This window comes from Staurois parvus, unplaced genomic scaffold, assembly GCF_062004578.1.
Source record: "Staurois parvus isolate SC_StPar_1 unplaced genomic scaffold, SC_StPar_1.0 ptg000287l, whole genome shotgun sequence".
Classification (NCBI taxonomy): Eukaryota; Metazoa; Chordata; class Amphibia; order Anura; family Ranidae; genus Staurois; species Staurois parvus.
In genome coordinates, this window is record NW_028318083.1 from 13,886,522 (window position 1) to 13,912,837 (window position 26,316).

Consider the following 26,316-nt stretch of genomic DNA (forward strand, 5'->3'; position numbering starts at 1 on the left):
TGTGTGGATAAACCCTAATTCTCTGCATTCAGTGCTGGCTGCAGGAGCTGACAAAGGAGCAAGCCCCCATTGTGGTGCGTATGCTCCGAAACACCATTGCATCACTTCCAGAGACACGGACACACCCAGCACAATGTTGCGTTCCATTTGCGTTCCATCTGCGATTCATCTCAGCCCCAGCTCCTGTTCCAGTCCCCTGTCCACCTGCAGCCACTCTGAATGCAGAGAATAGAGGGTTTATCCGCACAGTGGCTTGTTACCAGTCCCGGATCCAAAACTACCTGATATGCTAGTTATCATTCATCTATCATGTGAGTGCAATTTATGTTGCCTATTGTGAACAAACGTTTTACAGTCTACACTCAGTGGCGCCTTTTTCTACTTTTCTTTGCATGAATTAGAGTGGAGACTGCAAGCCAGGCCTACTTTTCTGACATCAGTGCCCGACCTCAGAAATACGCTTCTGGAAGAATGGTCAAACATTCCCATAGACACACTTCTAAACCTTGTGGAGAGCCTTCCCAGAAAAGTTGAAGCTGTTACAGCTACAAAGGGTAGGCCAACTCAATATTGAACCCTTGGGACTAAGACTGGGATGCCATTAAAGTTCATGTGCATGTAAAGGCAGGCGTCTCAATACTTTTTGCAATATAGTGTACTTCGATATATATTTGAATATATGGATGCTTTCGGGGATGAATTTATTGATAGAAACACTATACTGTATACTCAAACAGTAACAAAATGTGCAACAAATAAGTGCCCTATTAATGTATCAAACACCGAACTGACAAAGATGTCTGTTATTGATACTACAGAGTGCAGTTCTAAATTATTCTTCTAAAAAGCAGCAAGGGCAAAGCAAGGGCAGCTTTCTGTGTAAGACCTCTTCGTTTTCATTTTCTAAAGTGAATTTTATCACACTTTGGTGTGTGTCAGTATTTTACACTATGAATTACAGCATCTGTCTCACTGTGTGCCAATGTAGCTCAATTACTAAGGTGTCATAAATTTTGGAACTGAAAATGAAAACATATTTACGTGTGCTTGTTAGCGTTTCAGTAAAACACTTGTGATTTATTTTATTAATCACTTGATTTAATTGTAGGGCCTCCGTTTTTTAATCTTTGCTCTACAAAAGTCCTTGTTGAAGAAATATGTGTCACTAATTTGGTTTCTGTAAAAGTTATCATTTTGAGAAGGAACATTTTCAGGCTCTAAGCAAATATTCTGCAGAGTTTTCTTAAGCTGTCATCATTTGGAGATGTTTCTTTTCAAAGCAGGAATTCATTTCCTGTGTTATGGCAGTAAGCTTTTCAGTAAAATGTGGAACATAACATGGAAAACCATGGAAGAGAAAAGCGCAGAAACCGGCAACAAAACTTGCTTACCTTTCCTGTACTCATTCTTCAAAAATGCTCTTTACAGGGAATGTATAATGTTATGAATATCCTTCATAGTGTATACATTTTCTTTGTCATGGTCAGGGCTAAACATACATTTTTTATTTTTAGTTAGGTGAAAATAAAGTAATGCATTATTAATATTTTATATTTACTGCTTGCACATTGCATGCTACAGGCTGCAGATGAATAGTTTATGGGTGCTCTTTTACTACTGTTATGTGAATCACCTTGATCCCCTACTATTTAAGTCTGCAGCTTAATTGGTCATAGGATGGGCTCACCCTACCCACAGCTGTTGGCTTGTACACACCTCTACTGATTTTTAGTTAGAGGAATTCTGTGTAACCTAAATGTCATAAAAGCACCCTGCACGTAAATAACATTATGGAACCTGCAGTGGGTGTGTTTAGGAACCTTCTCCTGTGAGGTTCCTAAAGCAATTTTGTCAGAAAACAAAGCTAGGGCATAAAGTGCATCACATCAATTGCTGGATGCAAACCTAAAGCCCTGACTATGAAGGCCGCACCCCTTGAAATTATTTTAAAACTTAGTTTACAAATTTTATAATTGCCAACAAGAAATTCTGGAATTTCCCATACACAATACAAAAATGCCCAAACAAATATGATTTTTAAACAGTTTTTGAGAAGTTCAACAGAGTACTGTTTATATAATGAGAACTGTTTGAGCGACATCAGTGTAACCTGGCAGCCAAGCAGAGTGGAGAGCAATGCAAATGTGTGAATAACGAAGACTTCACTTTACTTTACAGCAGGGGTGCTAGACGCCATTGAGTGAGCAATTGTACTGAGTGGCCATCGCGTTAAAAATGGCTGAACAAGTAAAACAACAAATCTGTATCAAATTTTGCATTGAGATTGAACATTTCTTTGTGGAAACTAGTCGGATGATTCAGAAGAATTTCAGGGATGATGCAGTGAGTGCAGTCCAAATAAAAGTGTGGCACAAATGCTTCAAAGATGGTCAAAAATCTGTTGAAAGTGATCCACATTCTGGAAGGCCTACAACAAGCAGAACACCTGAGAATGTCGAACCTGTATGGGCTGCAATTAACAAAGCTCATCGACTCACAGTGCAAAAACTAGAAGCTGACCTGGGGATTCCAAAAACTACAGCTTCTGCTACCGGAGCAGAATAAACTTCATGCTGCAGTTGATGATGACTTGCTTCAAACTGCTACCAATGAACCTGATTTCCTCAAGAAGGTCATAACTGGAGAGGAAGCATGGGTCAATGGCTTTGATCCAGAAATGAAGGCCCAATCATCCCAATGGAAGTCATGTGTGAGGTCCCAAGGTGTCTACTTTGAAGGGGACTGAGGCGTGATTGTCCTATGTACAACATCTCTTGTATCTTCTTCAATGAATGTCTCTGTTTTTGCATATTACATGGCTGGATACTTTCCAAACAAACCTCACATATACAGTACAATTCTACATACTACAGTATGCACTCTGTAGTACAAATGTATTTCTAAGTAACATAAATCAATCTGCTATACTGAACAATCCTGTTTTTCAGAGGTACATAAGAATAAAAACTCTACATGTAAGCATGCTGCGTGAATTGGGAAACCTGTGAACTGCACATTTTTCGGATTCTAGTAAACATATTCATGCAGAGTCCAGTCTGTGAAGTTTCATATAATTCATGTATCACGGTTGCCTAAATTCCTAAATTGCATGATTCACCACAGATCACGCAAATCTACATGCAGCTATTCAGGAGACTAAAAAAAGTAATTCTCCCGATTCACTCATCCTAAATAACTACCTTTTAACAATTGCTGTAAACATTTTAATCTGAAACTGCTATCACAGAAATGAAATCATTTTTGTCACAGCAAAATTTCAGTTTTTAATGCAGTTTCATAAATAATAAAAGTCAATCTCAGTATGTTTTTAACCATGGTATTCTTAAAAAGTGGGGGAGAGTTACTAAAACTGGTGCACACAGAATCTGGTACAGCTGTGCATGGTAGCCAATCAACTTCTAACTTCAGCTTGTTCAATTAAGCTTTGACAATAAAACCTGGAAGCTGATTTGTTACTATGCACAGCTGCACCAGATTCTGTGTGCACCAGCTTTAGTGAATCTCCCCCCATGCGTCTTAATTATATACATATGTTTTTCATTTGCTTTTTTAAAATAAATCTTCTGCACTCACCGATGTTGATGACACATCTCTTACATCATAACATAATCTAGCTTGTCTAATGCCAGTTATGAAGCATTTCATTGATGCTACCAAACCAATTTCAGACTAATTCTCAACTGTTTGCTTCCAATGTAACTACATTATGAAGTGATTTGATAATGCCTTTCTTCTCATATCACTCAGAGTGTGAACAAAGCTAACATAAAAGTGCTGTAGGCAGGTAATTCAGGGGTCAGGAATCTGATCTATTTGGCTTCTATTACCCTATTGTACTTAGAGTGATAAGTTCAGGTCTCTATTACATTATTATACTTTCAGAGATATGTTTCCTAGCTTTAGCTGTTTGAAGATTTGAATAAATCTGTTGACTATTCTGACACGGAGAAGCTTAATTTGAGATTTTATTAGGCAAATAAGGCTACAGAAAGGTTTATCAAGTATATGAAATAGGATCCATTGTAAGTCTATTAACCCAGAGTTCCCCAGTCCAAGGACACACATGACATTTTTGTTGCTTTAAAGTTTGATAGTACAGCTTTCCTCAGCTTACAGGAGCACTGGCAGGTTAAACCAGCAACTGGCTTTTTGTGTCTCTCAGGGACCACAGAACCGGTCCTACTTCTATTCCACATTACTGCCTGACCCATTAACAGCATGTAAGATGCAGCAAGGGACATATGACTCCTTAACTCCTTCATTACTATTTCTGCAAATAAGTGGAGTGGGGACTTTAAACAATAACTCAGTATCTGTATTCACAAATAGTACAGCTCCAGACAAACTAATGGCTTAACCACCAGCCATGGATGTGCTGACCAAAAGAGAAATCAACAGAGAAAAAAAAACAAATCACAACCAAATACTTAATTTCCTTATTCCTGGAGGAGAAGGAGCAGGGTCAGGTAGGCAGTGTTTGTATGTAATGCACTGTTCAATATGTACATAAAGTTTATTGATAAAGAGAGAAAATGATTTGATGGTTCAGTGTTTTCTTTCTCCATTAATTGTGATATTGTCATCTTTGCTAGTAATGAGAGCTATTAAAGGCTGATGGGTAATTCATCCTGTTGGTATCCAATCAGACATATCAAGTCTGAATGGGCTTAACTCAAGGCATACTTTCCAATTGTTAAAAACTCTACCAAAAGCTAAGATTTTAGTTTTTAGTGGCCTAAAATCAACACATAAACTACTGTCTAGATTTCTACCTGAAAGCACTTTAATTAAATTTCTCTGTACTAGCTCCTACTCTACACAGGTTGTTCACTGTGGAGTAATTGAAAAAAGTGTGGTGTATCAATGTAATTTGTCACACTCCTCCCAGTACAGTAAATTTGTGAAGATATTTGTAGTAGTACATTTACAACTTGTTAAGAGCTTTACATCTTTAGAATATATATAAAGAAATGTACATGTAACAAATCTAACAAATAAGATAATTCATGACATTTTTAATTACTATAGTAATAAAAAAACTTGTAAAAAAAAAATAAACATAATCAATTAAAGTAATTTAGCATGTGGTGATATGGTGAGTCAGCAGCTTGCAGTCCCAGTTGTGAGGCCAGTGAAACGTGCCAACTTTACTGGAAATCTGCCCAGTTTCTCTTGTATTTATCTCTGTGTGTTACTGATGTTAAGATAAATATCACGGCCTTAATGACTTTGAGGGGCAGACTGTTTTAAAGTGCAATGGAGGCCAGGATAAGAAAACATCAGAAATGATTTGTTCTTTTACTGTATCACATGCTACTAGGCTTATTTAACCTCCCTAGCGGTCTGATTATGTCCATATTTCTGTGCTCAAAGCGGTACATTGTTTTGCATGGAAATATGTATTTTTTTTATTGTAAGCCTGTAATTTTTAGGAATAACTCACTGAAATCTGTCCGAACAAGAGTCTAGTAAACATCTCGGGTAGGATAAAACTTGAAACACGAAATCATAAATTATAATTTAATAAATAATCATAAAATAATAATATAATAATAATAAATTTAATTCAATAATATAATCAAACCAAAAACACTGAAATTTGAAATATAGCGCCAAGTTTGCACATCACTGAACAAAGTCGCAAAATCGTTTTCAGTGTCTGATGACGAATTTCCCCACGAATCATTATCACTCAATTCTGCAAGTGGTTCTGATTTACTATCGCTGTTCTCTAGCTGATCTAAAACCACTTTGGACCTAAAGGGATGCTTTTTGGACGCCGTGAACGTTTCTCAGTTTCCAGGCAGAAAGAACAGTAAAAATGTAGACAGGGCACAGGACAAAGCACTCGGGACAAAATTTATGAGAAATGGTTTGATACAGTAATGTTTTACTATGTGATTTTAGTGATTTTAGTGAATGTCACTTTTTGTCATTTTCAAATTTCCCGCCGTTCCGTCCCCCGTACTTCCCAACGCTTGCAGGGGACGGAACCAGATTACATTGCCAGTCCCCAGCAGTGTCCCGCTGCATGAGAGACAACGCGGGAGCGCAGGACAAGGTAAGTTATCGAGGGATCCCAGAGCAGCGCCGCATGGTATTCCCGAGTGTAGCTCGGGGTTACCGCTACTGAAACTATACCCCGAGCTACACTCGGGAATAACGCCAGGGGTGTTAATAATGCAGCACAAAGAGCACTGATGTGCAGTTATCAGGATTTAAACAATTAGAAATTAGAGTTAAGTAGTGTTGTGTGGTTTAAAGGAGAGGGTTTTCAAATATCTATTGTCCACAGACCACTAAATCAAGTCATGGATGCAGTAGACCACCATCCACTTTTTACACTATAATCACCTATAGGCAGATGAAACTTTCTGCTATGATTTCGTTCTTCATTCCTCCCAATGACTAGACACTTGGTTACCACTGTCCTTGGACCTCACAAAATGTTTGTTCTGGATTTGCATGCTTCTTAATGGTGTGTTACTCCTTTGTTTTCTCCTATGCTCTTATTTTCTTTTCTTATAAAGTTGGAAGATGTGTAAATGTTCAAATATGAGCACTCATTGTGTTTGCTAGCACTTATTATCACCTTAAGGGTGCTTTCACACTGATGCAATTCTGTTTTCCTACACCATGGGTGCAGTGCAATGTACCCTAAGGTTTTATGTGGGTTATCTGTGCTTTGCTGTAGACTTCTATGCAATGGGTGGTTTTGTGCATTTTCTGAAAGCGTAACAATGGTCCTGCATGCAAGAATTTCTTTCACTATTTTATTGTCATAAGTGATGCTTAAAAAGATGCGTTGTTTACAAAGACTGTGCCACTTTAATTCTCAGGTATTTTTGCTCATACCAGGGGCGGACTTATTTTAAGTGTGTATTGTTTAGTATACAAGTGAGATTTTTGTGCATCATAAAACCCATGATATACTGTTTTACCTCCATAAATTTCAGGGTCAGCTCTCACCACGTTCTAGCAATAGTTTGGCAGATGGCAACAAAAATAAAGGAAATGAATTTCCACTGCTCTGCTGAGGTCAGTGCCGGGGCGGACTGACAACTCATGGGCCCCCCGGGCAATAGGGGATCACGGGGCCCCTGTGTCCTTGCCCAAACTCAAAAATGCCTATGAAAAAGGTACCAGGGGCATCTCATGGGGCCCCCCTACTGACCCCGGGCCTTCGGGCAGTGCCCAAGTTTCCAAATGGTCAGTCCGCCCCTGGCTCATACACATATCCTGGCTTTTCTCAGATACTAAGATTTTATTTAACTTATCTTCTCATCTGTGTTTTGTTCATTTTTTCAAAGTCGAGGTACAGTCCAGAAAGAAAAGCAGAGTGAAGACAGACAAATCTGGGAATCCTCTTTTTAACCTGGCATCAGTAGAAGAATCCTCCTCTACAGATATTTTCTAGCCTATAGTCCTGTAGCAAAGACCCAGGCTATAGCTAAGTGCATAGCTAACTTCCTTAGCAATGCACAGAAATACAAAGCTTGGATCTAATATAAATGCTTGTCACTTTTATTATACTTATACTACTTGACTTGGGATCAGGATGTATGACAAAGGACAGTGGAAGGACTGCTTAGAGGCTCTGGTTCACTGCTACCATGGGTTCAAGGTGAATCCTATGGGTTCAAGATTTGCAGTATGTGCAAATTGACCTGGAAGAAATTTTGTAAATTTTTTGTAAACCATTCTCAATGCATGACTTTACACTATGGCCAGCAGGCTTAGACAGACCAGTAGATGGGCTTTTGCATAAGCCAAAGTGTCAGTGTATTGGAAGCTACTGCAGAAAAAGGGACAAGCCACATAGAGAGGGATTAGGGTCAGTTAAAAAATTGTTAGCTCTTTGGGCAACCAAACCCTTTCCAGCTTTTCTGTTCATATACATTAAGTTTTTTTTTTTTTAACCACTTCCCGCTCAGCCCATAGTAAAATGACGGTCAGGCGAGCCTCTCATCCCTACGGTAGGGCGTCATATGACGTCCTTCCCGGATCAAGCTTTGCGCGTGCCCACAGGGCCACACTGTTGTGAGATCTGTCACCAACTGTGTACCTTGGACATGGCTGATGACAGATCTGTGTACCAGCCCCGTTCCCAATACCATGTGACCTGCTGTGACCAATCACGGCAGGTCACATGACAGTTGTATACGATAGATGTCTTCTTTTCATGCCATCCATTGTATACAAGTGTGTCTAGCTGTGAATGGTCACAGTGATCACATGCACAGGCTGGGCCAATCACAGCCCATCTGTGTCATGTGATTAGCCATGGCCAATCACAACTAATCACAAAAAAAAAACCTGAATGAATCGATTTCATTCAGTTAAATGTTTGTTTATAGCAAAGAAATTCTTTGCTATAAGTAATCAAATTGTATATTAAAAAAATACTGATCACTTCCCGAAAGTAGTACAATGTTACTATGGTAACATTATACTACTTTGGTCATAGTGTGATATGAAAACAACTTCAAAACTCGCCATGCCTCTTATGAAATATGTCAGACTGTCTACTTTGCAAAAAAGGGGTAATTTGGGGGATATCTGTACTGTTCTGACATTTTTGGGCCTCAAGAAATTAGATTGGCTGTCAGTACTTCAAGATCAATCAATTTTCAGATATATACCATAGTTTTTATATAACTTTCCTACAGGCTGAATAATAAATACTGATTTGGTTTATTTTCACCAAAGAAATGTAGCAGAATACATCTTGGCCTAAATTTATGAAGAACAATTATTTATTTGCAAACTTTTATAACAGAAACAAAGAAAAACGTGGGGTTTTTTTTTAAGATTTTCGGTCTTTTTTTGTTAATTTGGCAAAAAATAAAAACCCCAGTGGTGATTAAATAACACCAAAACAAAGTTATAGTTGTGTGAACAAAATGATAACATTTTAGTTCGGGTACAGTGTTGCATGATGTCATTCAAAGTGTGAGAGCGCTGAAACCTGAAAATTGGCCTAGGCAGGAAGGGGGTAAAAGTGCCCAGTATTGAAGTGGTTAAATCTATTTTCTAGTTGATTTGAGGTCAGCAGTCACTTTTAGATTTTCTAGCATTAGATTTGTTTCTGGGTGATATTTTGGAGTTTCCATTTACTTTGGAGGTACTTTGCTTTGTTTTCCATTTTATGCTGCTATGCGCTTTATTTTAGGTAAAAATGTTTTGGGGGTTTTTTGCCACATGACGTCCCTTAAAAAAGTATGCATTTGTTTCAGAGGTTTATATTTCTTTAAGGGGTTTCTTTTTTTTATTTTTATTTTATTTTATGGGTCCTTTACAACCCAGCTCTGGGCAGAAGAAAGCCCAGAGCAATATGTTTTGTGTTTGGTTGGGAGAAGATTGGGCAGGTGCAAGCATAGAATTAGGGTCTATAAGACCTGTAGTGCTTACATCTAGAGCTGCCAGGAAGTACGGTTCCCACCGTACTTCCTCTGGCATCTAGCCAAACTTTAGCAGGAGATGCTGCACAACAGCAAGGTTTTCCCAAGAGAACAAGAATGTTTGTCTGCTGGAAACCTATAAATTGGATTATTACTGGAGTCGAGCTTTAAGTTTGGGGTGCTCAAAGCACAGCAATCATTGCCACTGAACATTTGTTGTTGGAGCTTGCCTTGTAGCACGCAGCTGCATTGTTTGCAAGAAAAATAAAATTAAGCTTAAGAACAGTATGCAGTAAGAACATCCACGGCACCCCCTAGTAAAAATAAAAGTTAGGCATACACTCTTTAGCCCTGTTAACCCTGAATTAAAATGTCACGCTACACTGGTGTATCCTCTACAGCACAGGTGTCAAACTGGCGGCCATCCAGCTGTTGCCAAACTACAAGTCCCATGAGACATTGCAAGATTGACAATTACAAGCATGACTCCCAAAGGCAGAGGCATGATGAGACTTGTAGTTTTGCAACAGCTGGAGGGCCACCAGATACCCCTGCTCTACAGTATCTTAATCCCTATAGTAAAATTACTGCCTGTGTTCTTTGTCTCTAGCAAATTTGGGGCTAACCCTGCTAAATAAACAGGCCTGCTGCTGGCCAATTTTACACTATTATGTCATCTGCAGCCTTTTAATTCTTGTAGTAAAACACCTGCCTTTACTCTTTGAGGTTGATTTACTAAATGAAAATAAACCATTCACTTTGCAAAGGCAGTTGCACTTTGCAAGGATATTTTTCCCAGGGCTTAGTGATTGAGGTGAAACTCTGCTGACTTCCATCATCCAAACAAAAATGCTATTTTCTGTCTTGTAAACTGATAGGGTATTCTTTAAAAAGTAACATTTCATCACATTTACCATATTTAAATGTATTTAAAATTCCCTGGCAAGGTGCAACTTTCTTTACAAAGCAAACAGATTATTTGCTTTTATTAAATCTACCCTTTTGTCTCTAAAACAGTTCAGCTCATTCTCTCTCATTAAAAATGTCCTTATGCCGGCCAATTTTACACTACTATATCATCTGCTGTCCCTAAATTCTTAATTGGAGTTTGTTATGAATTGACCAGTAGCAGAGACTTTTTGCATCAGTGAGAACAGCAGGACTTTGTGTACTTTCAATGATATGAGTAAGGATTTGTGAAGCCGAAATGCGTCAGCTTTGTGGATCCTGTATTTATGCAACCAATAAAGATTTACATTAACAAACTTTCCAAGTTGCAGGCTACCTACACTGTGGACGTATGCTGTGAGGAGTGAACACCTAAGCCAGTGAACCAGTCTCTTGTCTCCATGCAATGAATTGCAGTTGAACTTGGGTAAGATTTGCTTCTATGTACTTTCAATGATGCCCTCAAAGCATTGCTGATGCCTCTCATTTTGGTTGAGCTAGGCTTATTTTGCTTAAATACTTATGTTTTTGCATAAAATGTGGTATTGTTTTCTTACATTGTAAAGTATCGCAGTTTTGCATTTCACCGATAATTATATTTCCATGTTTCATGCTGCCATGACTAGATTTTATAATTATTTTTTTCTTGAATTTAATGCTAGTTTAAATGGTCTTTCTTCTAATTCTAGTTAAAAAAAAATCAGTGTGTACAAAACACAGAGCGTACATATGGACATTAATGCCCATTTCTCAAGATTCAAAATATTAAAAGTAAATTATTGAGTTGCATTATATATTTAAAGCTGGACTCTAGGCATTTTAATGTAGGTAGGTATATAATACACAATATAATGGAGCTCTGTATGCATTAAAACATCATTAAATGTATTTTAAATGCAAGCAGTATAATTACCTGACATTGACCTGGTACCAGTGTCCCACATCCCTTACAAAACAGAGCTCAGAGTGGGAGAGGAAGAAGCAGAACAATTAGCCATTCAATTCATGTTCTGTGAAGAAAATGATGATGGAAGAAGAAAGCAGAATGAAAAATGATAAGCTCAATAGTGCGCTGCTTATCTTTTCATATTTAGTTACAAGCTGGGTATGGGCCCATGATGGCCAGGTGTCAGAGGAAGCAAGTTAAACTATGCTGGCTATCAATACATTTGGAAGGCTGAGGACCAGGGGCGGACTGACAACTCATGGGGCCCCCGGGCAATAGGGGATCATGGGGCCCCTGTGTCCTTGCCCAAACTCAAAAAAGCCTATGAAAAAGGTACCAGGGGCATCTTATGGGGCCCCCTACTGACCCAGGGCCCTCGGGCAGTGCCCGAGTTTCCAAATGGTCTGTCCGCCCCTGCTGAGGACATCGTGTTGTAGAAAAGATGTACTTCAGGGGACAGCTCAGGCTTTAAAGAAAGTAATGCAGCAAACTCTGCTTTTTTATTTTATCTTTTGATAGCTTAAAAATGACGAGTTCTGCTTTAACATAATGTAAATATACTGAATTAGCCACATGGTGATTGTTTATCCTTGGATTACAAATGCTAGCCTGAAGAGCATTAGATTCAAGTAAGCATTTATAAAACATTTAACAAGGGACACACAGCGTACCTATGACCATTAAAGCTCTCCATTATGCCCATCACTGCCATCACATTTTCTGAACATAATACATGTGTATTTTATATTAAGGTGATTCAGCTATGCTTAAAAGAGCTCAGCTCCCACTGGAAAAATATAACAATGAGAAAACACTAACTAGCATGTTTACAGCACAATTCATTAATCATACTCTAGAGGCACAAAACAGAGTAATAGAAAAGTGAATGGAATTACATGTACCTGGGGGTTACACTTTCAGTGCACATTTCAGGATATGTCAGTTCCGTCACGTAGCGTGGTGCATTTTCCAAGGTGTGGTGGCACTGGAAGCCACAGAACTTAGAGCAATTTAAAAATATCAGCTAACATGAGACTGATTTAAAAACAATACAATGTGATGGTAAACCACATTTATCTTTGAGAAATAACTGATTGAATTTATTTGTTACTCCAGCATTTCATACACCTGACGTGTTTACCATCTACTTGTGTTGAAAACTATCCTGTTCTCTTTGCATTGCTTCCTTTGTGTGAAATACATGGTGATCCTGCCAGTCCCCTGATTTCCTATTTCAAACTGTCCAATCTAGGCATGAGAGCACATCTATTACAGCATTGTCAGTTTTCTGGTTGTTTTGGGAACATAGCATACCTGTCCTTCAGTGGTCAGACTTGTGTTGACACACCCCCTGCATAGCCATTCACAGGGAAGATCAGTGTACTGCTGTTCCTCTGTTTCCTGATAACTCCCAACCCCCCCCATGCCCTGCAGTTTCCACCTCCACCTCTCTAAGCCCCCAATGCAGCTGGAAACTATGATTATTGGATCACTTATAAATAAAGAGAAAAAAGGTATTTTTATCCATCCCCCTGGAGACATACCCCTCCCCCCCCCCCTTCTCTTTGTCTCCTACTTTACTTCCCTCCAACTTCTCTCTCTTGCTCTCACTGTAACACCTAATCAGAGCCCCTTGAATCCTCCTGTATTCATTTGTATTGTAATAGTACTGTCTGCCCCTATGTTGTAAAGCACTGCGTAAACTGTTGGCGCTATATAAATCCTGTATAATAATAATAATCAGTAGTGAATGCCTGGTTATGTATCTTCCCTGTGTATTCCCTGAGCCAGTAGTACCATCCCTATTTACACAATGCCACCTTGCCCTCTAGCAACGGTTGCCCCAAACTATTATGATCATCAGGCGCCCTCTATATTGGATGCGATTTTGCAGATATCTTTACACCTGCTGCGATTCCCTTTTTTTTTATCCTATGTGACACTTCTTACATGTGCACACAGTGCTGCTATTGTTATTGCTTACTATGTACACAATCTCTTATGTTATCCCTTACTTGTGCTGTTTGTTACTGGATAATGCACAGTTCTTCTATACAGTACGTTTGGAGCAGCATGTTGAATTCCTCTGTGATTATTTCTCCAATAACAATATTGAAAAAGAAAAAAGGAATTTATAAGACATATATATATTATGTAAATATATATTGTATATAATACAGTATGTAGATATATATTGTATATAATACAGTGTATATATATATATATATATATATATATATATATTATACAGTTTATTTATATATAAATAAAATTTTATATACCGGTATATATAAAATAGAAATGCAGGGCAAAATATTATATATTTATATATATATATATTATACAGTTTATTTATATATATATATATATATATATATATATATATATAAATATATAATATTTTGCCCTGCATTTCTATTTTAAACCGAATAGGTTGTTTTACAATGTGAGGTTTCACATATACGTTAATTTAAAAAAAAAAAGTTTCTTTGAGTTCTGCTTAAGATCACTCTTTAATGCACGTGACTATAATGTTGTGAGCAGATTTTTTTTTCAAAAATGTTTACTTTCTGTTGAAGGATCCACACAATTGCTCTTATCTTTATGAAAAAATAGCTGTTAGAGTCATTTCAAAATCTGCTTTGCCAGTGACTTGTACATGCTGGGGAATATACTATGACATGACATCAATTACATTTAGGAATGATGATGTCAAGAGATGTGAAATGTCTCTAGGCAAACAGTGCGACAGAGTAAGATGAAGCCAATGTGTGAATTCTGTGCAGAGGGCCACTCATAAAACCATTTTCACAAATGGGTGAGGTAAGCAAACATCTATAAGATTCTAACACTGTAGATCTGCTATTTCACACATCAAATGTGGCTAAAACTAAAAAAGCCTAGATGATCTCATTAGATGTCATTTCTGTTTAAAGGGTTATATAATGTGACACTAGAAGATGACACAATTGAAGAATAAACAATAAATCAATTACAGAAACATTGAATTCTTGATTAAAAAATATTAAACTTAAGGCTTAAGAACAGTTGAATTTGTATTGCAAGCTGCAGCCATTTCTGAATTGAATGCTGCAAAATAGTTCCCAACAGTTTAGAGAAAGGACCTCTAATCAAAAAAAATGACAGTCCTGGAGAGAGGCAAAAATCTAAAACGCCTAGAACCAGATTACTTTATATGCTGCCTCCATTCAACAGTTTGTACATGCCTATAGGAGTAGAAAGCAAAGTGATCATTGTTCTGTCTCTCCTTCCTTGTCCAGTAAAAGCCCAGAGGCAAGCCGGTATTCAAGCTGTACTGCTTAACTACAGTGAAGAGAAGGTAGGTTACCATCCAACTATCTTTTTGCCCTGCTATCATGTATCAGAACCAGCTGAGGCCTATAGCAGCCTTTATTCTTTTCTAAAAAAAAAATGATTTTATTAAAACATTTTCCCTTCCAAATGGTGCATCCAATACAGAAAAGCAGATGTAGGTATGTAGCTTTTCACTTTTTATATCTGCCATTTAATTTGTTGTCCTCTTTTATAGTATATGAGTTAATGGGAAGTTTAGTATGAAAAACTGCAGTGAAGACAGGGATGCAGCTTATTTGAGAGACTTGGCAGACGAATTACAGATAAACAGAAAAATGAAATCATAAAATCATAGTACACTTCCATCACACATAATATTATGACATATATGTTTCCTCTGCTATTTGTTCTAACTGCTGTTAGCTATTAAGTTTCCAGCAAAGAAAGTTACCATCTGCTTCCTCATCCAAACCGCAGTCTTCCCCATCACACCTCACTGGGACCTTGCAGCAGATTCGCTGTACTACATGGAGCTATTCAGCATATTATGTCCTCATGTCTCTTCTACAATTCACGTCTTGGTCAGTGATGCAATCCAAACAGGTGATGGCAAGTGCATCGAGTTGGGTGGGATTTTGTCATTAAACATCATCCCCATCAACTTTTCTCATAAGACACAGACATTTTGCATTACTTATCTATTTATAATATTTTTTCTTTTTTAATCCTTCACTACAAATACTATTAGTATCTGTGTGCTCATTTTGAGTGGGTTTCGGTTTCCCAAACATGAGAATGCAAAGCCCACTGAAGCAGAGCAAATATACGTCAGAAGGAAGTCAACGGCTGGTCAAATGTGCCTGTCATTGATTTCTGAATGTCAGGAGCCTTTTCAGTTCTCAGTCACATGGCTCACTATCTTATAAACACCCTTCTTCCCTTATGAGTAAATTTGGTTTCTCCCTCTCCCATTTTTCTATCTTTTTTCCTGTTTATTTTTTGTTATTTCCCCCTTTTTTTAATCACTTCCTGACCGCCAACAGTACTTGCACTGCAGGTAGGCGGCATGTACAGGCAGAACGAAGTACTGGTACGCAGCTCAGGCTGTACTAACACAGGGGGGTGCCACATGCCCGCAGCGTGCCCCCCCCCACTGGATGCAAGGGAATGTAGATCTCAGTGATTGGGACCTGCTGAACATATTAGCAAAGCTGTTATGAATCAATCTATTTCATAACAGCTTTGCTTCCTTCCTGGTGAGCTGTGATTGGCCCACAGCTCTCACATGGTACATGCGCCAATCACAGCACCCTCTACCATTTGATTAACTGTAGCCAATCACTAGTATTTTGAACTGTCATGAAGTTACCCATTCCTGACAGTTCAAAGTTAAAAAAAAAATAAACAGAATGTTAAAAAAAATAAAATATTGAGAATTTTCTTTTTTGTTTATTTTTTTAGGTTTTTATTTTTTAACTACTTGCTGATCGAGCAGCAGCTCTGGGCAAAGCAACATACCCTTACGTTGCTTTTTATTTCCAGGTGTGAGCGCGCATGCGCGCATACCCTGATGCCCCCCTCCCGGTTGTCATTCCAGTGAGAGAAGAAAGAACACCATACTGAGTACTACATTTTACACACGTTAGATTAGCACATTTAACTCTTTGATCGCTCCTGTTAACCCTTTGATCACCCCTGTCACCCAGCCAGTACCATTAGTATAGTAACAGTATATAGAATTTTTCACTGATCACTGTATTACTGCCACTAGCGACATCAGATAGCATAAGGGTCACTTAGTGCCCCTCCCAGCAGGGTCAGCTAGCATTAGATTGCCCACACAATGTCGCACTCACAGTATAGGTCACTGATCACTGCCATTACTAGTATAGTGTTTGTACAGATTAATATATTGATCATGAACAGAACTATACTAGTGCTCACTTAGTATAGTGTCCCCAAAAATGCTGTGTTAGCAGGATCATCCCCATTTGCTGTCAGCACTATCGCTTAGCTCCTTCACTGTTTTCATGGAAGATTTGTATCAATTGATTGTGGGCCAAAGCAAATTATACGCACAATAATACATTGCCGCCCACCCAAATTCAGCTCTTGCCAGACAATTTGCATGGAAACCTATCATGATTTCTGAATGTAAAACTTTTTTGGGCCTAACCCTCAACATGGGCATTACAAAAAAGAATGAATTGTAGCCATATTGGTCCACAGACCGGATTCATCATATGTTTATGTTCTTTGCTGCCATGACCAGATATAGATATGAGATGATAATGTGCTTCATGCATTTCAGTGAGAACATTACGTATATGCCCAACAAGGACCAGCAACGTACTGGTATGTCACTGGATTTTGAGTGGTTATACCAGGTTGATGCCTGCAGCTACAGGCATCATCCTGGTATCGCTTTTTTCAGATGGTGGTCGGCTTTCATCTAAAAGCAATTCTAGCAGCTAATTAGCTTCTGGATCGCTTTTACAAGCAGTGGGAAGGGCCCCCCTGCCTCTGATTTCAAACACCACAGGTCCACATAGGTCACCCACTATTCACTGCCACTCACCAAATAGTGTGGCTTATTTGTAACTGATAAACAAATACGTTTGTGAATTACTCCTCCTTCATATTAGCTTTATCAACTGACCACAGTGCATCAATCCAGTAAAAGGGATGGTTATTCAATAATACTCCATTCCAGGGAGAGAGTTTATAGAGGAAGTAATAGTGTATTACCATTAATACACCAATTTATTAATCATCCAGTAAGGTACTCACAGACAAGCATAGGTCAATTGCCAAAAAATGTACACTCCCGCATTGGCTAGGTATAACGTGTGACAGGCATCTCACCTGGCGTCTTTCCCATCCAACCTACTGTGGGCGGAATGTCACTTCCAAGAAATTTAAGAAAACTTTCACCAAAGAAATAAACCACAATTAATAAATGCTGCTGTTCAAAAGATGAAAAAACATCAAAATATTATAATAAAACACAGCGCAAAAAAATTATTTTTACATTAAAAAATGAATAAATAAAAGTCCAAATAAGTCCCAAATAAAAGTCTCGTACTCCAAAGCAAGAAAAACGCGATGAAAAATTATATATATTTTCCAGCGTGCTCACATCATCTGTGATAGATCAATTTTCACCCACACTCACCAAAAGTGGATTCCCAAGCTATTAGGCTTAAAAATCAAAAAAGCACATTTAGAGGTGGGATGGGGTCTCCACAGGTGTATCTCAGTTGGCGTATCTTAATATCTTCCAGAATGATCCTTCTCAAATCGATGAAAAAAATAATAAGAAAATAAAATAAGAAAAAAAGAGAAATACTATGCAGTATTACAGTATTATTTTTTTCTCTTTTTTGCATTTTTTTCATTGATCTCAGAGGGATCGTTCTGGAAGATATGAAGATTCACCAACTGAGATACACCTGTGGAGACCACATCCCACCTATAAATGTGCTTTTTTGATTTTTAAGCCTAATAGCTTGGGAATCCACTTTTGGTGAGTGTGGGTGAAAATTGATCTATCACAGATGATACGAGCACGCTGGAAAATATATATAATTTTTCATCACATTTTTTCTTGCTTTGGAGCATGGGACTTTTATTTGGAATGTCACTTCTAGCGGGGGGGTAAGAGATGAGTCCCAGCTACCTCCAATTTCATGTGGACCAATCCTGACACGTTTCATCATGTGACTTTATCATAGGATTGGAGAAGATTCTAGAAGCAGTGGGCAGGGGTGAGGAGGGGCTGGCCTGCACACTTGGAGGACCTTGGCAGGAGGCTTAGTATGGGGCCAGGGCAGCCTTCAAATGTGACAGAGCCTGCTCAGCAGCAACAGAGTTTGGATGGAAGATGAAGTAAGAGGCTAGAGAGCAGGAGCCAGGGAGGGGGCTCACCTACAGGCAGAGAAGCTGGAGAGGAGGAAGCTCAGGGCCTCATCAGCTCCCAGAGCAAGGACCATCTGTGCAGTAGGGAAGGAGAAGCCCAGCAGAAGGCCTGAGAGCAGCCATCGACCCATCAGTTCACAGACAGAGAACTCAGTGGGTAGACCTACACCCTCTGGGCCAGGAAAGGAAAAAGCACTCTATTGGGAAACTGGATTAGCTGATACCTAGGACTGTCTTACCCTTTAAAGTGACAGGCACTGGATCCCCTGTCCAGGGATTCACCCAGTACAGCTGGATAAAGGAGTATCTGGGGTCTGGGGTGGTACACCAGGAGATGCTGGCTAGCTCTCCAGAAGAGAATGTTTGCTTTCTAAAGAGACTTGTACATAGTTATAGGGAGATTGTCCTCAGTTGCCATTCCCTTTGGGCATCCCATACATCCCTTTCCCCATTCAAGTTCAATTCCCCTAATAAAATCCAAAAACACAACTCAAAGACTGGTTACTGTCTCCCGGATGAAACTCTGTATTGAAAAAACTTTTTGCCTGGCTGTGTAGGGGTATAGCGGGACCCAAAACTCAGCAACTCCTACAGGGGTAGTGCTACACACTAGTTCTACTGCATAGCAATGCGGACATTAACCTCCTTAGCGGTATTCCCGAGTGTAGCTCGGGGTAAAATTTCTATACCAAGAGCGGTAACCCCGAGCTACACTCGGGCTTACCATGCGGCGCTGCTCTGGGGGTCCCTGCAGCACTTACCTTGTCCTTCGCTCCCGCGATGTGTCCCCTGCAGCGTCCCCGGCCATCTCCTCCGGCCGATGCCAGCATCCGGCTTCTGTGTTCCGGTCCCTGTGACGTCGGGATGTACGGGCGCCGGAACCAGCGGGAAATTTGAATTTTTTTAAAAATGTCATTTTTGCTGTCATTGCTGTTTCAATGCATTTCACATATATTTTGTCCTGAGTAATTTGTCCTGTGCCCTGCCTGCATTTTGAATGTTCTTTCTGCCTGGAAACTTAGAAAAGTCCATGGCGTCCAAAAAGCGTCCCTTTACGTCAAAAGCGGTTTTAGAACAGCGATAGTAAATGAGAACCACTTGCAGAATTGAGTGATAATGATTAGTGGGGAAATTCGTCATCAGACACTGAAAACGATTTTGTGACTTTGCTCAGCGATGTGCGAATTTGCCTCTGTATTTCAAATTTCAGTGTTTTTGGTTTGATTATATTATTAAATTAAATTTATTATTATTATATTATTATTTTTTTGATTATTTATTAAATTATAATTTATGATTTTGTGTTTCAAATTTTATCATATCCGGAATGTTTAATAGACTATTGTTCGTACAGATTTCAGTGAGTTATTCCTAAAAATTACAGCCTACAATAAAAAACTACATATTTCCATGCAAAAAAATGGTACCGCTTTCAGCACAAAAAATCGGAAAGAATCATACCGCCGAGGAGGTTAAGAGGGTCCTCTCTATAATAATAATCATAGTAATAATAACAATAATATTTATATACAATAAAGAGCATCAATATCATCACTCTGGCATCTTTGGTTAAGTGCAAAATGAATGTTTAAAGCAGACACCTGTCACTCCACACAATATTGACTTATACTGCTGCCCTGAAACAAGCTAAACAAGCCACCTACACATCCATCAGAGGAATGAAGCCTGTCTGCCAACCTTGAGTTACACAAAAGAATGTCTTGAAACAAACTAAACAAGCCACCTACTCAGTCTACTCAGTCACAAAAGAAAAAGGCCCAACCAACAACCTTCAGTTCCTGAGTAGCAATACAGACAATAATGTCATTCCCTCAAGCAAATTTGTAAACTTGTAGGCAACAGAAGAAGGGCAGCTTTCTTTTGCAGATTTCAGGTTCCCAGCCTTTCCAAAGAAGCAGCCTAACTCCAGCCAGCTGTGTCAGCAAGAGACTGTCCACTAATTGATTATAGCCCAGACCTCTGGGGTTCTATATATGTTTTATATACAGTATGTCTATATTCATGCATATGCTATCTTTGTAATTTTATATTGTTGCTTATTAACATTACATTTGAGGTGTACCTACCGTATTTTCCGGCGTATAAGACGACTGGGCGTATAAGACGACCCCCTACTTTTCCTGCTAAAATATAGGGTTTAAGCTATACTCGCCGTATAAGACTACCCCTCTTCCAACGCACACCAAATAAAAATGAAAAACATCAGATTTGATTTCAATATGGTATGCTATTTCAGTATGGTATTCCAATGATGGGGTGCTATTCCTCCCACTGACACCAATGATGGGGCACTATTTCATCCACTGACACCAATGATGGGACACTATTCCTCCCACTGACACCAATGATGGTGCCCCATCATTAGTGTCAGTGTGTGAGGAATAGTGCCCCATCATTAGTCAGTGGGAGGAATAGTGCCCCATCATTAGTCAGTGGGAGGAATAGTGCCCCATCATTGGTGTCAGTGGGCGGAATAGTGCCCCATCATTGGTGTCTGTGGGGGGAATAGTGCCCCATCATTAGTCAGTGGGAGGAATAGTGCCCCATCATTGGTGTCAGTGGGAGGAATAGTGCCCCATCATTGGTGTCTGTGGGAGGAATAGTGCCCCATCATTGGTGTCAGTGGGAGGAATAGTGCCCCATCATTGGTGTCAGTGGGAGGAATAATACCCCATCATTGGTGTCAGTGGGAGGAATAGTGCCCCATCATTGGTGTGAGTGGGAGGAATAGTGCCCCATCATTGGTGTCAGTGGGAGGAATAGTGTCCCATCATTAGTGTCAGTGGGAGGAATAGTGCTCCATCATTGGTGTCAGTGGGAGGAATAGCATCCCATCATTTGTGTCAGTGGGAGGAATAGCACCCCATCATTGGTATCAGTGGCAGTAATTGTGCCCCATCGTTGGTGTCAGTGGGAGGAATAGTGCCCCATCGTTTGTATCAGTGGGAGGAATAGTGCCCCATTATTGGTGTCAGTGGTGGAGGAATAGTGCCCCATCATTGGTGTCAGTGGGGAGAATAGCGCCCCATCATTGGTATCAGTGGGGAGAACAGTGCCTCATCGTTGGTGTCAGTGGGGGAGGAACAGTGCCTCATCATTGGTGTTAGTGGGGAGAAAAGTGCCTCATCGTTGGTGTCAGTGTGGGGGAGGAACAGTGCCTCATCGTTGGTGTCAGTGGGGGAGAGGAGCAGCTACTCCTTCTTCCAGTTCGGCCACTCGATTTTCGCGGGGCACCTCGGCTCCGCCTCCTCGCCGGTGATTGGTCGGCTGTGTGCCTTTCCAGTGCTGGCGTCCAATCACCGGTGAGGAGGCGGAGCCGAGCGGCCGCGTGACCATCGAGCGGCCGAACTGAAAGAAGGAGCAGCCGCGCTTCCTGGACCGGATCGTCGTGGGACCGGAGCCAGGTAAGGTACAGCAGCCCCTCTGCCCACCCCTGTATTTAGTGTCCGTCGGAGGAGGAGGGGGGGGCGGCGCCGCGCCGCCCCTCGAAAAAGTGCCGCCCTGACCCGGCTCGCACCGGCGTATAAGACGACCCCCGACTTTTCAGAAGATTTTCAGGGGTTGAAAAGTCGTCTTATACGCCGGAAAATACGGTACTCTCATCTGATGTTGATAGGGTTCACACCTTTCAACCTGATTGCGCATGATCATCTCTTAATTGTAACAAGCAACTAGTGTTGTGCTGAGTGTTGGTAGTTTTAGGGCTCATGTACACTGCAGCTGATAAACTCACGTTTAGGAGCTGTTCAGCATTTTTTTCAGCAGCCCCTGAACTCACCTCATCCTATGTGTCCATGTACACATCTTCGCTTACAGTCGTTTACAGGCATTTGAGTTTACAGTGATTTTTTGAGCGCAGAAAACTTGCGTTCAGCAGTCGATTTTATCAGCGTTTCAAACGCAAAACTCTTGTAAACGCGGCAAATCGCGTTTATAAGCGTTTGCAGCTGAAATTTTTTTTTAACTCTTCCAGTTCCCAATGCTGTCCAGAGCCTTTTTTCATCATGAAAAATGCATGAAAAGCGTTTTCAAGGTACTTGGTTGGACAAAACACTGAAAACAGGATGTTCCTAAGAAGCTTGTCACACATTGTAATGACCAATTCACACCTCAGACCTCTCCCACCCTTGGAAAAAAAAGATATGTTAATGACCATTCACACCTCAAATTCTTCATGAAGACCCCCTGTCAAGTGGTCTTAATGACTCACTCCACCAGTCACCTTTCCTACCCTTGGAAACAAAAGAAATGTTAATGAGCAACTGACACCTAAGCTAATTTCAACACATACTGTTGTCTCTGCTTCTACTCTCTGTATTTCTCTGGAACAGTCTGAAATAGTTAATAATTTACCACTTTCCAGTGCATTCTGGGCATTTGGGAGGTTCTCCTGTGCATATCTTTAAAAAACGCTTCTAAACGCAAACGCACATAAATGCGCATAAACACATTATGCAAACGTTGCTAAACAAACGTTTTTTAACCTACATTTTCCAGCAGTCAGTTTCCATCATTCAGAAGAGTCCATGGGATCTTAATCTTTATTGTAAACTTGTAGGTACATGCACTATCTACTGTTGGCAAGAAGTCACACATTTCAAAGTAGCATTGAAGGTATCTGTAGAATTCAGTATTTCAAACATTTTTGCCAGCAAGTCACAAGCATGCAGCAATAATAATATAGATAGTATTGTTTACATACATTATAACAAGTAGTCACACCCTGAAAGTGTTATCATTTTTCTGTCTCTTAAAAATACAATTTTTGAGCAGCTTATATTCAGAATACAAACTTGCCTCCTGAGATAGAAAGCTGTGCTGTTTAATGTGTTGATAACTTTTTTTTTCTTTTATTTTGTTTCCTGTTACTTTATTAGTTATACCTTTGCCATTATTAGGGTGCATCTTATTTTTGTGGAAGGTGTTGGCTACAAACTGTTTCTAAGTTTGCACAGCATTATATTATATTAAATGTACATTTTGTATTCGCTAGAGCAGTTTTATACAATTAATGGTATTATATGAATTGTCATGCTTGCTTAACACAAATAATATATTATTTAGACCCTTACAACTCTTGGGGTCCACCCCAATAATGATAAAGGGTTTTGACTGAAAACTGTTTCTACTTTTTGTGTGCAAATCATTATATTGTATTACCTGTACATTTTGTACTAACCAGAGTTGTTTTCTGCAGTTAGATGTATTGTGGATGTTATCTTGCTTGCTCAACACGGTGACTATATTGGTTAAACCTGTCCTTTTACTGGGTGCACACCAACAATAAATGGTTTTGGCTTCAAACTGTTTCTTAATGTGTACAACATTATATTTTATTACACTTGCAGTTTGTATTAATCAGAATATTTCTATGCAAATAATAGTATCATGTATGTTTTCTTGGTTGCTCAACATCTTGACATATTAGTTACATATTTACCATTATTGGGGTCCTTTCCATTCCTGTGGAACTGTTTAATTGGATGTACAATTATACAAAAGGAAGGGTGCACACGTGAGGGCTGCAGGTATGTAGGAGTCAGGCAGGTATGCAGACTGTAGGCTGTGGGTCTCTAATTACAGGGATCCTAAAGGAGAGAGAAAACAAATAGCAAAATTTCACATTTTGACCTCAGATTAGCCCCAATGTATGCACCTTCAGACCTCAGACCAGACCCAAAGCATCCTGGAATTTTATTGTGTTGTGAACTACTGTACCATGCTGAAAAGGGAGTTAACGGCTGATTTACACCAGTGCTCTGAACCATACAGCAAAAAAAAGGGTGTACTTGGGTGCCCACAAGTCACAGTAAGCTGACAACATCCTGTAGAAATCAATGCCTGACTGAAATACACATAACCTGTACCTAGATGATAACCTAGATGGCTGGTAACTTACAGGGACCAAAACATGCTCAGTTTTTGCAAAGCACAGTAGGGATGAGCTCATGTATGTTAAGACATGAGTCTGAACCCACCTGAGCTATCCTGTAAGGTCACTGAAACTGACAAATAGAGTTGGCAGAAGAATTCCCTGCCCTAAAGCCGCAAAAATAGACAGCCCTTGTAAACGTGTGGCTGTAGGGAATGCCTCCGCCACCTATGATTGGCTGTTGGCTTTGACACTTCTCAGCAGGATAGATTAGGCAAGTTTGGACATGTAACCAAACACACGAGAACATCCCTACTGTACAGATCTAAGTGCCCATGTGCATGAGCCCTGTGAGTTGTTACTGCAGTAAAAGCAATAATAGACCCACTACAGCAAGAATAAATCCCTCCAGCATCAACAGACAGCCCCCCATACCCAGCAACAATAGACAGCCCCCATATATTTAGCAAAGAGACATCCCCAAATATCCAGCAGAGAGACATTTCTATATATACAGCAGAGTCATCCCCAAATATCCAGGAAACAGATATCGCCATATAATCAGCAAAGAGAAAGCCCCAAAAATTAATCAAATAGACATTTCAAAATATCCAGCAAAGAGACAGCTCATTACAGCAAAGAGACAGCCCAGTCCAGCAAAGAGACAGCCCAATTCAGTAAGTAGACAGTTCAGTCCAGCAAAGAGACAGCCCAATCCAGCAAAGAGACAGCCCAGTCCAGAAAAGAGACATCCCAAATCAGCAAAGAGAAAGCCCCATCCAGCAAAGAGACAGTTCATTCCAGAAAAGAGACAGACCAGTGCGCAAACAGAAAATTCAGTCCAGCAAAGAGACAGCTCCATCCATCAAAAAGAAAGCTCCATCCAGCAAAGAGACAACCCAGTCCAGCAAAGAGACAGCCCATCCATCAAAGAGACAGACCAGTCCAACAAGGAGACAGCCCATTTCAGCAAATAGACAGTTTAGTCCAGCAAAGAGACAAGCCAGTCCAGCAAAGAGACAGCCCAATTCAGCAAATAGACAGTTCAGTCCAGCAAAGTGACAGCCCAAATCAGCAAATAGACAGTTCAGTCCAGCAAAGAGACAGCCCAAATCAGCAAATAGACAGTTCAGTCCAGCAAAGAGACAGCCCAGTCCAACAAAGTGACAGTTCATTCCAGCAAAGAGACAGTTCATTCCAACAAAGAGACAGTTCATAACAACAAAGATACAGTTCATTCCAGCAAAGAGACAGTTCATTCCAACAAAGAGACAGCCCAGTCCAGTAAAGAGGCAGACCAGTCCAGCAAAGATACAGACCAATTCAGCAAAGAGAAAGTCCCATCTAGAAAAGAGAAAGCCCCATCAACCAAAGAGACAGCCCTATCCAGCAAAAAAGGCAGACCAGTCCAGCAAAGAGACAGCCCCATCCAGCAAAGAGACAGCCCAGTCCAGCAAAGAGACAGCCCAGTCCAGCAAAGAGACAAACCAGTCCAACAAATAGACAGCCCAGTGCATCAAAGACAGTCACAGCAAGCAAAGCACAACCTCTATTCAGTAGCATTCTCACCAGAAAACTAAAAATTTGTCTCCACAGGCCAGCACACAACAGTCAACAGGAGGCTGAGGAGGAGGACAGGCTACCTACCGTCACCTAATCAAGCTGCAGCTGTTTAATCTCTCCATGGCCACGGTTCCGGCATGTTCCACCACAAAAAAAGTTCTGCATATACATTTTGTTTTAGCCAAAACAGTTTTTTTAAACTAACCATTTTGCTGGGCCATTTTTATGTTTTTTTCCACACGTTTAAAAAAAAATGTTAGGTCAAAAGATTGCACAAACCCTCAAGAGATTTTATATTTTCTGAAAGCAGA

General features: G+C 39.9%; 1 long non-coding RNA gene across 4 annotated transcripts in view; it reads right to left on the reverse strand.

Moving 5' to 3' along the window:
• The window catches only part of LOC149458393 (uncharacterized), a 401,858-nt gene that overhangs the window by 42,267 nt on the left and 333,275 nt on the right, over positions 1 to 26,316 (reverse strand). For all 4 annotated transcript variants that reach the window (XR_016313457.1, XR_016313453.1, XR_016313454.1 and 1 more), the window contains one exon: positions 24,011 to 24,158. This is a non-coding gene — a long non-coding RNA (uncharacterized LOC149458393). The remainder of the gene's footprint in view (positions 1 to 24,010; positions 24,159 to 26,316) is intronic.